The 13,006-nt window shown below is 39.6% G+C and overlaps 1 protein-coding gene and 1 pseudogene across 4 annotated transcripts in view; one reads left to right on the top strand and one right to left on the bottom strand.

Annotated features, from left to right (window-relative positions):
• PIK3CB (phosphatidylinositol-4,5-bisphosphate 3-kinase catalytic subunit beta) overlaps positions 1-13,006 on the bottom strand; it is a 188,577-nt gene that overhangs the window by 138,781 nt on the left and 36,790 nt on the right. The window contains exon 1 of one of the 4 annotated variants that reach the window (XM_037139413.2): positions 6,538-6,572. The exons of the other annotated variants lie outside the window; for them this stretch is intronic. The gene's annotated coding sequence lies outside the window, so the exon portion shown is untranslated. Of the gene's footprint in view, positions 1-6,537; positions 6,573-13,006 lie in introns of those variants that run through there. 4 annotated transcript variants of the gene reach the window in all.
• Positions 4,076-5,391, top strand: LOC119044862 (bifunctional phosphoribosylaminoimidazole carboxylase/phosphoribosylaminoimidazole succinocarboxamide synthetase-like; annotated as a pseudogene).

Raw genomic sequence — 13,006 nt, 5'->3', positions numbered from 1 at the left:
AAGTAATTTAATTCTAGTCAAGGTTTCTTTGTTTTTGAACTAAGATAAATAATAATTTTTAAAGTGAGAGAAATGTTATAAAACAAATTTCAGAAAGCTGTCAAACTATATCAAACTGCTTATTTTCCCAAAAGTTAAGGGCATCAGTCAACACAAAATTAACCAATTTGCTGGTACAGGATGTTGACAGTAGAAGAGGCTATGTGTGTGGGAGCAGGGATATATGGGAATGCAATGTATTTCCTACTCAATTTTGCTGTGAACCTAAAACTGCCCTAAAAAGTAATGTCTACTTAAAAAGGCAATGTTTTGACTGCTGAAAATAAAAAGATTTGACACAGTATCAGCTAACAATGAATGTAAGTGTGTATATTGCTTACTGTTCTTGGACAGTCAATGAAATTACTCTGATTTTTATCACAGAATTCAAGAAAAATTACTCTTTAAGTTCCTAATAATGGTTTAGGTATAAACAATGTTATTAATGACCTAACATATGAAGATTCACTCACACAACTTCATTGTGGAAGGGGAAAAAAACAATTTACTAAAAGGAAAAGTTCTGGACAAACAATAAATATCCATTAAACTCTAAAGGAATGGGGGCAGGGAGAGAATTTCAAAAGCTCACACTGAGAATTGCCCATGACCAACCCGAACTCCTACACAGGTTCTGAACAGGGACCTGTTCAAGTAGAATCCTTTTCTACAAAAACTAAACAAGAAACACTATGCCTCAATCATACAGTTTATATTACCTCAGTTTTAAGATGGAGGTTTTTCCACATTTTAACATCTCTGATATAAAAATGCATCTTACAGCCACTGTCAGACAGCAGGGGTAATGTACAAGGTCACTGCCCACACATGTGAACTTGATTCTTTTTCTTGACAGCCTAATAAGACAACTATAACTTAGTAATATTTCAGTACATAAACCATACAAGGACCATTTGAGGTGAGAATAAATTTTTGTTGACATCTTCCAGTAAAAATTGCCAAATGAGTGTTGAGGCTTATGAAAATCCATCTCACTATATTAAGAATTATGCACTCTGCTGTACATGTTATACTTGAATTTAAAAAAAAAGAAATATAAATAAAGATACTTCATTTCTGCTTGAAAACCTGATGAGAGTTCAAGGAAAAGAAAGACTTTAAAATATAAAGAGACTCTTACTCTCACTAACTAGAAAAATGCAAATTAAAACTACAGTGAGCCCTGACTGGTGTGGCTTAGTTGGCAACATCCCAAAAAACAAAAAACTGCCAGTTGGATTCCAGGTCAGGTCATGCCTGGGCTGCCAGTTTGGTCCCTAGTCCCTGGTCCAGGCATGTGCAGGAGGCAACCAGTAGCTGTTTCTCTCCCTCTCTTTCCCCCTCTCCCCCATAAATAACATCTTTTTTTTAAAGATACAAAAAAAATGCAGTGAGACACCATTTCAACACACTCATTTGAGAAGAAATCCCTATATGCTAAGTTACTTTGTTGGCCAGGTTGTGACTATGCACTATCTATCCATCATAACACCACCACAATGGTAATTATGTAAATTTTGTGAAGGACGTGTTGACCTTATTGTGGTAAATATTTTGCAATACACACACATATCAAATCATCACACTGTACACTTTTAACTCATACAAATGTTATATGTCAACTAAATCTCAAAGCTAGGGGTGGGAGGAGAAATATACACTATCCCTTATTATTAACAGGGAAGCCTAGGTCCAAACATAAGAACAATTTTGCAACATCTCAAAATGACAGAGATATACAGCCTTTGAATAGCAATATCACATCTGAATTTATTCCATAATAATATACTTGCATATGGGCTCCATCCTAATCAATCAGGAAAGTGCTTTTCGGAACAATCAAACTGTGAAGATTTGGAGTCCTCATTTGCAAAAGGACAGACCAATCAGGAACCAAGGTGGGGACTTCTATCTCTAAAGGAAGTTACCCTCTGGCTCAGAGAAAGTACTGTCCATTTTCCACTGAGGACTGAGTTTCCCCAACATCAAAGTTGTAACACCGACCTTTTCTCAAGAACACAGCTGTCTAGCCAGAGAGGGGACTGGCCCCAGGGCTGCCTTGCAGCCATGCTATATCACGACTGACCTAAAGTTTCCTTCTTTATTGCACCTTGAATTGGGGGTTGTTGGTGGTGCTGAATTGACATTGATGACCATCAGTTGATAGTTTATAAAGCTTGTGTTTCAGCCTAGGGTTTACAGTCAAAATTCTGTGTGGCTAATTAGTGTAGTTTTTTAAATTCTCCCTTTCAACTTGTTATTCATGAGAAATTCACTTAGGTCTTTTTTTGATCTCTGAACTTTTTATGGGCCTCCTGCCATGCCAAGGAGTGCCCCACTTCTGCTGCCTTTAACTCTCAAAACTTTAGTGCCATTGACCTCAGACACCACTTTGCCATCCACAATTCTGCAGGTGGTGATCTTTTAGATGGTATGAATGGAGTGGCTTTGGTCCAGGACATCAACAATATCAAAGTCCTCCCCTTCTCTCAGTAAGCAGCAGTAGGTGGCAATCTCAGCTAACAACTTGACCTTAATGTTCAGCAGGGCCTCTTACTCCTGGGCCTGGTGCTGCCCCTCCACCCGGGCGTGGGCCAGCTCTGCCCCAGTTGTGGCAGGATCCCACTGAGCTATTCCACCTCCAAGGCATGGAATATCTCCACCTCCCATAAGCTGCTCTCCAAACTGGCCTTCAGATCTCTCAATGAGTACAGGTCGATCTGCAAGGACTGAACCATACATCCCAGCTCTGAGTGTCATCTCATCAGTTCCTATCTGAGGTCTGTGAGGTGACCACTGTGGTGCTCTCCTCAATCTGCTGGGACCAGTATATGCCTAACTCCTCTCAGTTCTTCCGAGCAAGGCCATCACACTGGGCTCACATGTCTGCCATGATGTTGCTGAGGTCCTGATTTTGGGGGGCATCCAACTCCATGGTCAACCCAGAGCTGGCAATCTGGCTTGTAGACCATTTACTTCAGTCTCACAGTTCTTCTTCATGAAAGCAACTCTTACTTGAGAGCTTCAACCTCTGTCTCCAGCTATAGCCAAGTGATATTGGTGTCATCAATGATCTTTCAGGGCCAGCTCTGTCTCATACTTGACTCTAAAGTCATCAGCAGCCAAGACGGGTATTGTCAATCTACAGAATGATGTGGGGACTGTTCACAGAATTTGCAAAGAACCCTCAGGTCCTCGATGATCTTGAAATAATGCCCCCAGTTTCTGATCTGGGGTCCCTTCTCCAGGTGTTCCAGATTTCACTCTCCAGTCTTCAATTATCAGCCTCCAGGTTTCTCACTCTCCCCAAGCAGAAGGCCAGGCAGTCAGTCATTCAGGCATTGCAGAGTCTTCTAGTTCTGGATGCCACCTATGCCTGCCAAACCCTCAGCCATCCCTGCAGCCAGACCCCTAGATCCCCAGCTGCCCTACACTGGTGGAGTGGGATGCCAAGATTGGGGAGCCCAAGCCCCCAGCATCTGCATAGACACTGGCCACAATGCTTACCAGCCAGACCCAGTGGCTGGGTGACTGTACAGAGCCCAGGTCCATTAGTATATGGAGAAGCTAGGGCTGGTGCTGAAGCTCATGTTGTTCAGGGAGACAGGCAAGAAGCCAAGACTCAGGTTCAAACTGCCCAGGTCCATTTTTGTCTGTATTTCACCTGGGTTTTTTTCTTCTCATCCTGATAGATTTTGTATATTTGTTTATGATTATGTAAAACATTATATGGTTCTAAAAGTAGACATATATAAAAAGATATGCTCAGAACAGCATCCCTCTCTCCATCCCTACTATACCATTTCCATCCTCTTCATTTCCACATTGCTGCCACCCAAATCCTGTAGGCAAACCAGTATCATCAGTTTCTGGCTATCCTTCCTGGGTATGTTTTTGTACAAATGTACAAATACATATCCATATTCTTGGTTCTCTCTTTTTTTTACCTAAAAGGCAGCACACTATAGTTATTCTTTTGCACTTATTAGCAATATGTTTCTTGACTCCTCTTTTCCAAAGTCCTATGTGTCTTCCTAGTTCAGTCACTGCCCCTAGCCCACCCAGGATAATGGAGACAGCTGAGGTACTGAACACTGGTTCTTAAAAAAGAAAAAAAAAAACCCTCTATGACAGTAAAACAAATGAAACCTGTGAATCGTTAGATAGTCCAGGAAAAGTCCTCCTGTAGTCCAAGGACCAGATTACAACAGGAAATGCAGCCAGAAAGGATTACCTGGAAGGAAAAGCTACAATCTCAAATAAAATTACTAGCTGTATTTTGCTAATGTCATAGGAGACAGGTATCAAAACTGCTTTCATCAGAAAATGTGAAGAGACAGCTTTCATTGCACCTAAGTGTGAAATGATTCCAAATGAATGAGTTTGTAGAACAACAGCAACTGTTTCTCCTCTCAAAAGAATACTGGTGGTCAAGGAAGGGTACAAGTTTTATCTTCCTAAAGTGGAGATGTTTTTTTAAGGATGATGTTAATAATGATCCACGGTGATTTGAGGAACCGATTATTGCTGCAAAATTTTGCTTTGCTGGACTTGTTATAGGCCAAACTGAAGTAGATATCATGAACCATGCTACACAGGCTATTTTTGAAATATTGGAGAAATCCTGGTTGTCCAGGACTGTACTATGGAGTTGATATGAAGACTGGTTAATATGAAGACTCAATTTGGTGTTGATGTCACTACCAAAGAAATTATTCTTGCTGATGTAACTGATAATGATTCCTAGAGACTCTGTTCATCAAAAGATCAAAGTAGACAGAAAGACAGTCATATTGTGACCTCAGGAAAGTAACTCCTGAAGGGTTCCAGATGGTGAAGAAAAATTTTGAGTGGGTTGCTGAAAGAGTCAAGTTGCTTCTGAAAAAGTCAGTGCAGGGCTATAGTACTGATGGGCTCAACTTCGGATCTTGGTCACTGTGAAAAAAATCAAGGCTTGTGGAAATTCTGGCATCCATGTAAACTTCAGGTAACCTCTGTCAATAAAGGACCAGATGAAACTCTGACAATTAAAGCTAGTATAAATGGGGTGGCAATCCTATATTATTTGTGGTGGGGGCAGGCCGAAGCAATGGTTTAGGGCCAGTGATGTCCAGTTATCGGTGGTTCTCCCCTCATCCAGACTGAGACACTCAGGCTGTGTGGTCTTCTCTTCAACTACACAGTGGTATTAGCTGTTCAATCACACTTTCTCCACAAGGATTAGCTCAGTGTGCTGCTCAGATATTTGGTTTAAATAACCACTTGGTGTGAGTCAAACTGTAAGCAACTATACTGAATACGTGGATTTCCTTAAAGCAGGATGATAAGAAAACCCAAGAGGGAAATTTGTAAGAACATCATTGGCCCTGGCTGTTGTGGCTTAGTATATTGAGCACCAACCTGAGAACCAAAAGGTTGCTGGTTCCCTTCCCAGTCAGGGCACATGCCTATGTTGCAGGCCAGGCCCCCAGCTGGGGTGTGTGTGAGAGGCAATCAGTGGATGTGTTTCTCACACACTGATATTTCTCTCTTTTTCAATGGAGAAAGATGCTGGGGGCTTGGGCTCCCCTTACCCTTTCTCTAAAAAATAAATAAAATTTATTTTTTACAGATTACAACAGGAAATGCAGCCAGATTACAACAGGAAATGCAGCCAGAAAGGATTACCTGGAAGGAAAAACTACAATCTCAAATAAAATTTGAGATTTTAAAGAATCTTTAAAAAAAAAAAGAAAGAATATCATTGCATTTTTAGGAGAAAAACTGTAAGTTTCTAGTTTATCTGCAGAAAATCAAGCACGAAGAAAAGATTTTAAATCAATCAGAGAAAACAAAATTTATTTCTGGGTGAAAAAACAATGTTCCTCATTTTCAATATGTTCTGGAAATTACACTATATCAGTTCATAAAGATATTCATTCTTTTTTTACATCTGCACTGTACTTCATTGTGTAGATGTACCATAGTTTATGGGTACTTAAACTGTTTCCAATATTTTTACAATGCTACAATGTAAACTACTGATATCCTCCCGTCCTGTTCCCCCTCAAACACTATCCAGGCCAAAAAAAAATCAGAAAAAACTGGCTCTACCTCCAAAACATATCAAACTCTCAACACTCCCAACTGTCCCTGACACAGCCTCAGTCTAAGCCATTATCAGCATTTCTTGACTGTTTTGCTCCAATACCCTCCTAATCAGCCTCACTGCCTCCAGGTCAGCCTCTCTACAATTCATCTGTGCCAGAGTGACCAGAATGTACCTTGTACAGCAAAAATTAGATCACTATAGTTCCTTGCTTAAAAAACCTTCTAAAAGCTCTCATTATAATTCTGAGTTGCAAAAGCTCTCACTGTAACTCTGAGTTGCAACTATGACCTACAAAGACCCTACATGATTTGTTATTTGTCTACCTTCAACCTCGTCTTCCACTCTCTTCCTCATTCACTACTCTCTAGCTGGTTTTGCTACCCATTCATTACATACTTTGTTCCTACCTTAAGGCTTTTGTACTTGCTATTCTTTCATCTTGGAATGTTCTGCTCCAGGTCATTGGCCAACTTAAAAAAAAATTATTATTTATTTAAAGAGAGGAGAAGGGAAGGAGAAAGAGAGGAGAAAAACATCAATGTGAGAGAAACATTAACTGGTCTGCCCTTCATATGCGTGCCCACTAAGGACCAAACCAGCAACCTAGGCATGTGCCCTGAGCCGGTATTGAACCCACAACTTTCTGGCCCAACCAACTGAGCCATACTGGCCAGGACTCATCAGCCACCTCTAATGTTCATGTCTCAACTCAAAAGTTACTTCTTTTAAGAGGGTTTCTGTCTATCACCACAGATGAAACAGTAACTTGGATCATTCCTACAGACAAAAAAGGGGTTCTATAGAGAGTAACTTCACAGAGTGATCTAATCGTGAATTCCTAACTAGGTAGGTCATGATGGGTAGTCATGTAGCAGGCCTATAACTTCTTTAGTAAACAATTTATCTATGCTTTAAGCAAGCCCTGACCACTGTTTCTGTGCGTACAGGTTAACATACCTTTGAAAAGCCTCTTTTCAGAACCCTTAGAAGCAAAAGTCATTCTCAAGAGAGCCCATAATATTTAATCCTATTAACTATCTTGTAATCCAATCTCCACCTTGTTTTCTCCCACCTTCACATAATCTTCCTTCCTTCCCTCCTTAATTCCAAATGCATAAAAGAAACTGCAAACTCATTCTAAAAGCAGTTTTCTGGATTTACTGAGATCTCGCTTCCCTCAGCGGGGCCCAGACAACAACCCAGGCACATGCCCTGAATGGGAATCCAACCTGCAACCTTTTGCTTTGTAGGAAGACACCCAACCCACTGAGCCACATGAGTCAGGGCTCAAATAAATTTTTATAAAAATTCTCTATAGGCTTGGAAATTATTATATTGACATTCTCTATCACTTTATCACCTTCATAATACTTATTAGTACTTACAATTCTCATTTATTATTTAGATGTTTGTTCTTCCACTGGGAAATAGGGAAAGTCTTGACAATAACTTTTAATCAATAAAACTTTAAGTATTATTTTTTAAACTTTTCTGTAAGTCTGAAATCATCTCAAATAATTCTCCTTGGAATTGCCTATTCTGGACATTTTATATAAATGAAGTCATATAATACATCATCTTTTCTGACTAGCCTATTTCATTTAGCACAATATTTTCAAGGTTCATCCTTACATGTTGTAGCATGCTGTAGCATGTACAAGAACTGCATTCATTTTTAATGCTGAAAAGTATTCCACTGTATGAATGAATTGCATTTTATTTCTCCACTTACCAGCTGATGGACATTTGTGTTGTTTCCACTTTTTGGCTATTATAAACAATGCTGCTTTGAACATTCGTGTACATGTCTTTGGATGGACATGTATTTCAATTCTCTTGGGTATATATACCCAGGAGTGGATTGCTAAGTCACATGGTAACTCTATGTTTAACTTTTTGAGGAACTGACTGACTGCTTTTCCAAAGTAACTATGCTATTTTACAATCCAGCTAGCAATATCTGAGGCTTCCAACCCTATATGCAAAACTTCTTACTGTCCATCTTTTGGCTGTAAGCATCCTGTTAATATGAAGTTATCTTATTATGTTTTCATTCCCTACTAACTAATGATGTTGAGCAATCAATCACAGCTTATTATCCACTTGTATATCTTCCTCGGAAAATGTTTAAACACAATGCCAATGTTTAAAAATGTTTTAAGTTGGATTATTGAAATGTTTTTATTAACTTGTAAGTGTTCTTTATATATGCCTTATTTGATATAAGCATTACTAACATTTTCTCACTGGCCCTCTATTGAAATGTTAGGGTCTGCATTTACATATCAACTTAGCTTCCAGGTTCAGAAGAAAATCTCTGTTAGTATTAGCTTATAACCACTAACCAACACATTAAAAACAATTTATAAGAATTTGGTATCACTGACAAGTAGTTACTCAAAATCTACATTTTACAGGAAACACAATGACTTCATTTAGACAGTATGAGGACTTGAAGTCATAGATTACTCATGTTTTCAACGCTAAAATAGTATGTATAGAATGCCCGTAGATATACAAAAAGCTGACTGACAATTTAACAAATCGCACAAAATCAGAAACACAATCTTCTAACCTCTTTATATTTAAAAATACTTATATAGTAAAACAGCATCCAACAAGACTTCAAAAGGGTAGAAATTAATACATTTTAGATACTTATTTCTGACTATGAGAGCGGGAACAAAGGCCTTCTTAGGCATACAAGGCCTTCTGTGATCCACCTCTTCCTACTTCTGAAACTCCCTCCCAATTTACATTCCAGCTGGCAGTTATTTATAAACACCTGTGATTAAGCCCTGGTATCATCTCTTACTGGTTATCCCTTGACCACCTCTTTCCTGAGGACTAGTTTGGAATTTATATTCCAGTGGTTCTCAAACTTTTGGCTTCAGGACTTCTCTACACTCTTAAAAATTATTGAAGACTCAAAAGCTCTTATCCATGTAGGTTGTATCTATTAATATTTACTAAATTTGAAGTTAAACTGTATATTTTAAAATGTTTATTCATTTGCCTGACCAGCATGGCACTGTTGGTTGAGCGTCGTCGCACAAAACAAAAGGTTGCTGATTCAATTCCCAGTTAGGGCACATGTCTAGGTTATGGACAGTCCCCAGCTGGGGTGCATGCAAGAGGCAACTGATCAATGTTTCTCTCCCTCTTTTCTCCCTCCCTTCCCCTCTCTATTTAAATATATATTTATTCGTGTAAAAAATAAATCTATTAAATATTTATTTTAAAACATTTTATTTTTAAGCATATTTTTAGTTTTAAAAACCACAATTTTCAAAACAAAACCTCTAGTGAGAAAAGTGACACTATTTTATAGTTCTGCAAATCTCCTTAATGTCAAACTTAATAGAAGACAACAAATTTTCATCTCTACTTCTACCTTCAATCTATTGTGATGATCACAAGTTGCCTCTGGGCAACTCCGTCTCTCTCTCTCTCTCTCTCTCTCTCTCTCTCACACACACGTAAATAAGGGCAAATAATGCCTCATGTTATGAAAATAGTTTTGACCTTGTAGATGTCTGACAAAGAGCTTGTGGACCTCTAGGAAATCCCCAGGCCATACTTTGAGAACCAATGCTCCATCCTTTGCTCCCACAATACTCTAGATAGGCTCTATCACTTGCACTTATTTACACACAGTATGTGCATTATCTGTTAGTCTTTCTTAAAGTTCCTTAAAGTCATGAGCCATGAGCCTTCTTCAACTTTGCATCCCAGTACCTCACAAAGCATATAGCATATACCTTCTCAATAAACATTTCATGGATAAAAAATAAATATAGGAAAATGTTCACACACCCTAATATAGAAACGTATATGTAAATGAATCAATTATCCCATGGCCAATTCTTCAGCTAATAGAAATGTATAAAAGAAAATCTTATGATAAATTGATAGCAATGCCAAAAGTAGAATAAAGGATACATTCAGACCTGGTTTAACCACACTAGATTAGACCTTTTCAAAGTGCAGCCCTGAGGGAACACGGAAAGCAGATCCTAAAAAAATCTTAGACTGTAAACAAACACCCACAGCTCCAGTCTTCTAACTTAGTAAAAGTATCCACCTCTGCAACAAGACAATTACACCACTGTTTGAAAAAAAAAAAGGCCAGGTGGGGAGAGGGAGTGTTAATATCAAGGTAAGTAGAGTGCCAGTGACTGATAACTAGAATCAAATAGGTATTCTCAGCTTATGAATTTCTTGAAATTTTTTCAATCAAACTACAATATTCTAAAAACAATTTCTGCCTTTATTTCCCTTGCTTTTTCAAACACCTTTTATTTCTGTGAATGAACGTCACCCTCCCAATCTGAATAAACACCAACATCATAACATTATTGAAGATAAGGAACATATTTGTCTCTCTCAGTTATGCCTAGTCCAGTATCTTGAAGCTCAACTAATATGTCTAGAGCTTTGTTCAGATAACTGGATATCTGAAGAGGTATGTGTGCCAAGGAAAAAGAAATACTTTTGCAGTAAGGCCTGGGATGGATTGGGATAGAAAGGCACATTCACCAAGAGGATAAAAAAGCTCTTGGAACAATTCTCAGAAGTGAAACGGTAACTGAATGCACAGATAAAGGAGCCTGGGATTCAAAGGGAGCCACTACAGCCTGCACACCTTAGATGGCCACCTTCTCTAGGTCTCCACTCTCAATTGTAAAATGAAGTTCTAAAATGCAGAGGCTCTCTGACATAATTTTTAGGATGTCTATGTTGCCCTGGATAGGGCTAACCCCATGGCAATACAAATCTGACATTCCAAAGGTCTAAATTTTGACCAGAGCTAGCACACCACATATTGATGTTTGTCTCTTTCTATTTCTCCCTCCCTTCCCTCTCTATGGAAATAAATAAATAAAATATTCTTAAAGACTTCTGGCCAAGATGGAGGCGTGGGTGGACAACCAAGTTTAAAGACAACAAAGCTTTAGTAACAAAAACGCAGCCAAAACACAGAAAACTGAACTGTATTGAAGTCCCACAACAACAAACCATTTATCCATACTGGTAAGAAGGGCGGAGTCAGCAGCAGAGCAGGTCGGGCAGGAAATATCAACAGGACCAGCACAGGAGCGCAGGCAGCGGCAGTTGACAGATCCCAGGTGTGGGGTGGCAACAGGCAGACCCAGTGAGGGCCCAAGGCGGCTAGCTGACCGTCACACATTTGCGCACAGATAAACCAAGCGAAGGAGCAAGCAGTGAGGCAGACCGCTCAGGCCTGGGCCCCAGCAATAGGAATTAGAGCCTGAAAGCACCAATGGGAAATACTTTCGGGGTCAAGTTGCCGGGAGAAGCTCCCAGGCTCACAGAGTTCGTTGGAGAGACCCACAGGGTCCTGGAGGGTACACAAGCCCACAGACCTAGAAACCAGCACCAGAAGGGCCCAATTTACTTGTGGGAAGAAGTAGAGGGGACCAAAATCTGAGAGAGAGCAAAACAAACACTACTGCCCCTCTCTGACCGCACCCCCCCAATACAGCGTCACAACCCAGCCATGTGGGTTGCCTTGCCCTGGTGGACACCTAAGGCTCCAGTCCTCATACATAACAGGTGCCAATAGACCAAAATATTATGGCTCAAAGTCCCAGAGCCAATAAATCTAAGCGACCAAGAAAGACATAGCTAACCTTTCAGATGCACAGTTCAAAACGCTGGTGATCAGGATGCTCACAGAATTGGTTGATTTTAGTCACATATTAGAGGAACAAATGAAGGCTACACTAAGTGAAATGAAGCAAAATGCACAGGAAACCAATAGTGATGGTAAGGAAACTGGGACTAAAATCAAGGAAGTTGACCGGAAGGAAGAAAAAAATGACGAAACAGAAAAGGATGGAGAAACAAGAATTCAAAAAAATGAGGAGAGGCTTAGGAACCTCCAGGACATCTTTAAACATTCCAACATCCGAATTATAGGGGTACCAGAAGAGGAAGAGCAACAAGTGGAAAGGTTATTTGAACAAATAATAAAAGAGAACTTCCCCAATCTGGCAAAGGCAACAGACTTCCAGGAAATCCAGGAAGTTGGACCCAAGAAGGAACACACCAAGGCACATCATCATTACATTAGTCAAGATTAAAATGAACGAGAGAATCCTAGAAGCAGCAAGAGCTATGGGGACAGTCACCTATAAAGGAGTCCCCATCAGACTGTCAGCGGATTTCTCAAAAGAGACCTTACAGGCAAGAAGGGGCTGGAAAGAAGTATTCCAAGTCATGAAAGGCAAGGACCTACATCCAAGATTGCTCTATCCAGCAAAGCTTTCATTTAGAATGGAAGGGCAGATAAAGTGCTTCTCAGATAAGGTCAAGTTCAAGGAGTTCACCATCACCAAGCCCTTATTATATGAAATGTTAAAGGGACTTATCTAAGAAAAAGAAGATAAAAATATGAACAGTGAAAAGACAGCAAACTCAGTTATTAACAACCATACCTAAAACAAAAGCAAACTAAGAGGACAGCTAGATCAGGAGCAGAACCATAGAAATGGAGATCACATGGAGGGTTAGCAACAGGGGAGTGGGAGGAGGAGAAGGAGGGAGAAGGTACAGAAAATAAGTAGCATAGATGGTAGGTAGAAAACAGACAGGGGAGATGGCAAGAATAGTATGGGAAATATAGAATCTAAAGAACTTGTGACACATGGATATAAACGAAAGGGGGGGAATGGTTGGGGAGGGGTGTGGAGGGGAATGAAGAGGGGAAAAATAGGACAACTGTAATGGCATAATCAATAAAGTAGATTTAAAAAATATTTTTTAAATCAGCATTAGAAAGTCTACTTCCCGTTTTGCCCATTGTATTGGCAGAGCATTAAATTACTGTTAGAGAACCACAACATACAGATT

The sequence above is a fragment of the Artibeus jamaicensis genome, unplaced genomic scaffold (assembly GCF_021234435.1).
Source record: "Artibeus jamaicensis isolate MK-2021 breed Jamaican fruit bat unplaced genomic scaffold, CSHL_Jam_final contig_519, whole genome shotgun sequence".
Lineage (NCBI taxonomy): Eukaryota > Metazoa > Chordata > Mammalia > Chiroptera > Phyllostomidae > Artibeus > Artibeus jamaicensis.
This window is presented reverse-complemented; position numbering and strand designations above follow the sequence as displayed.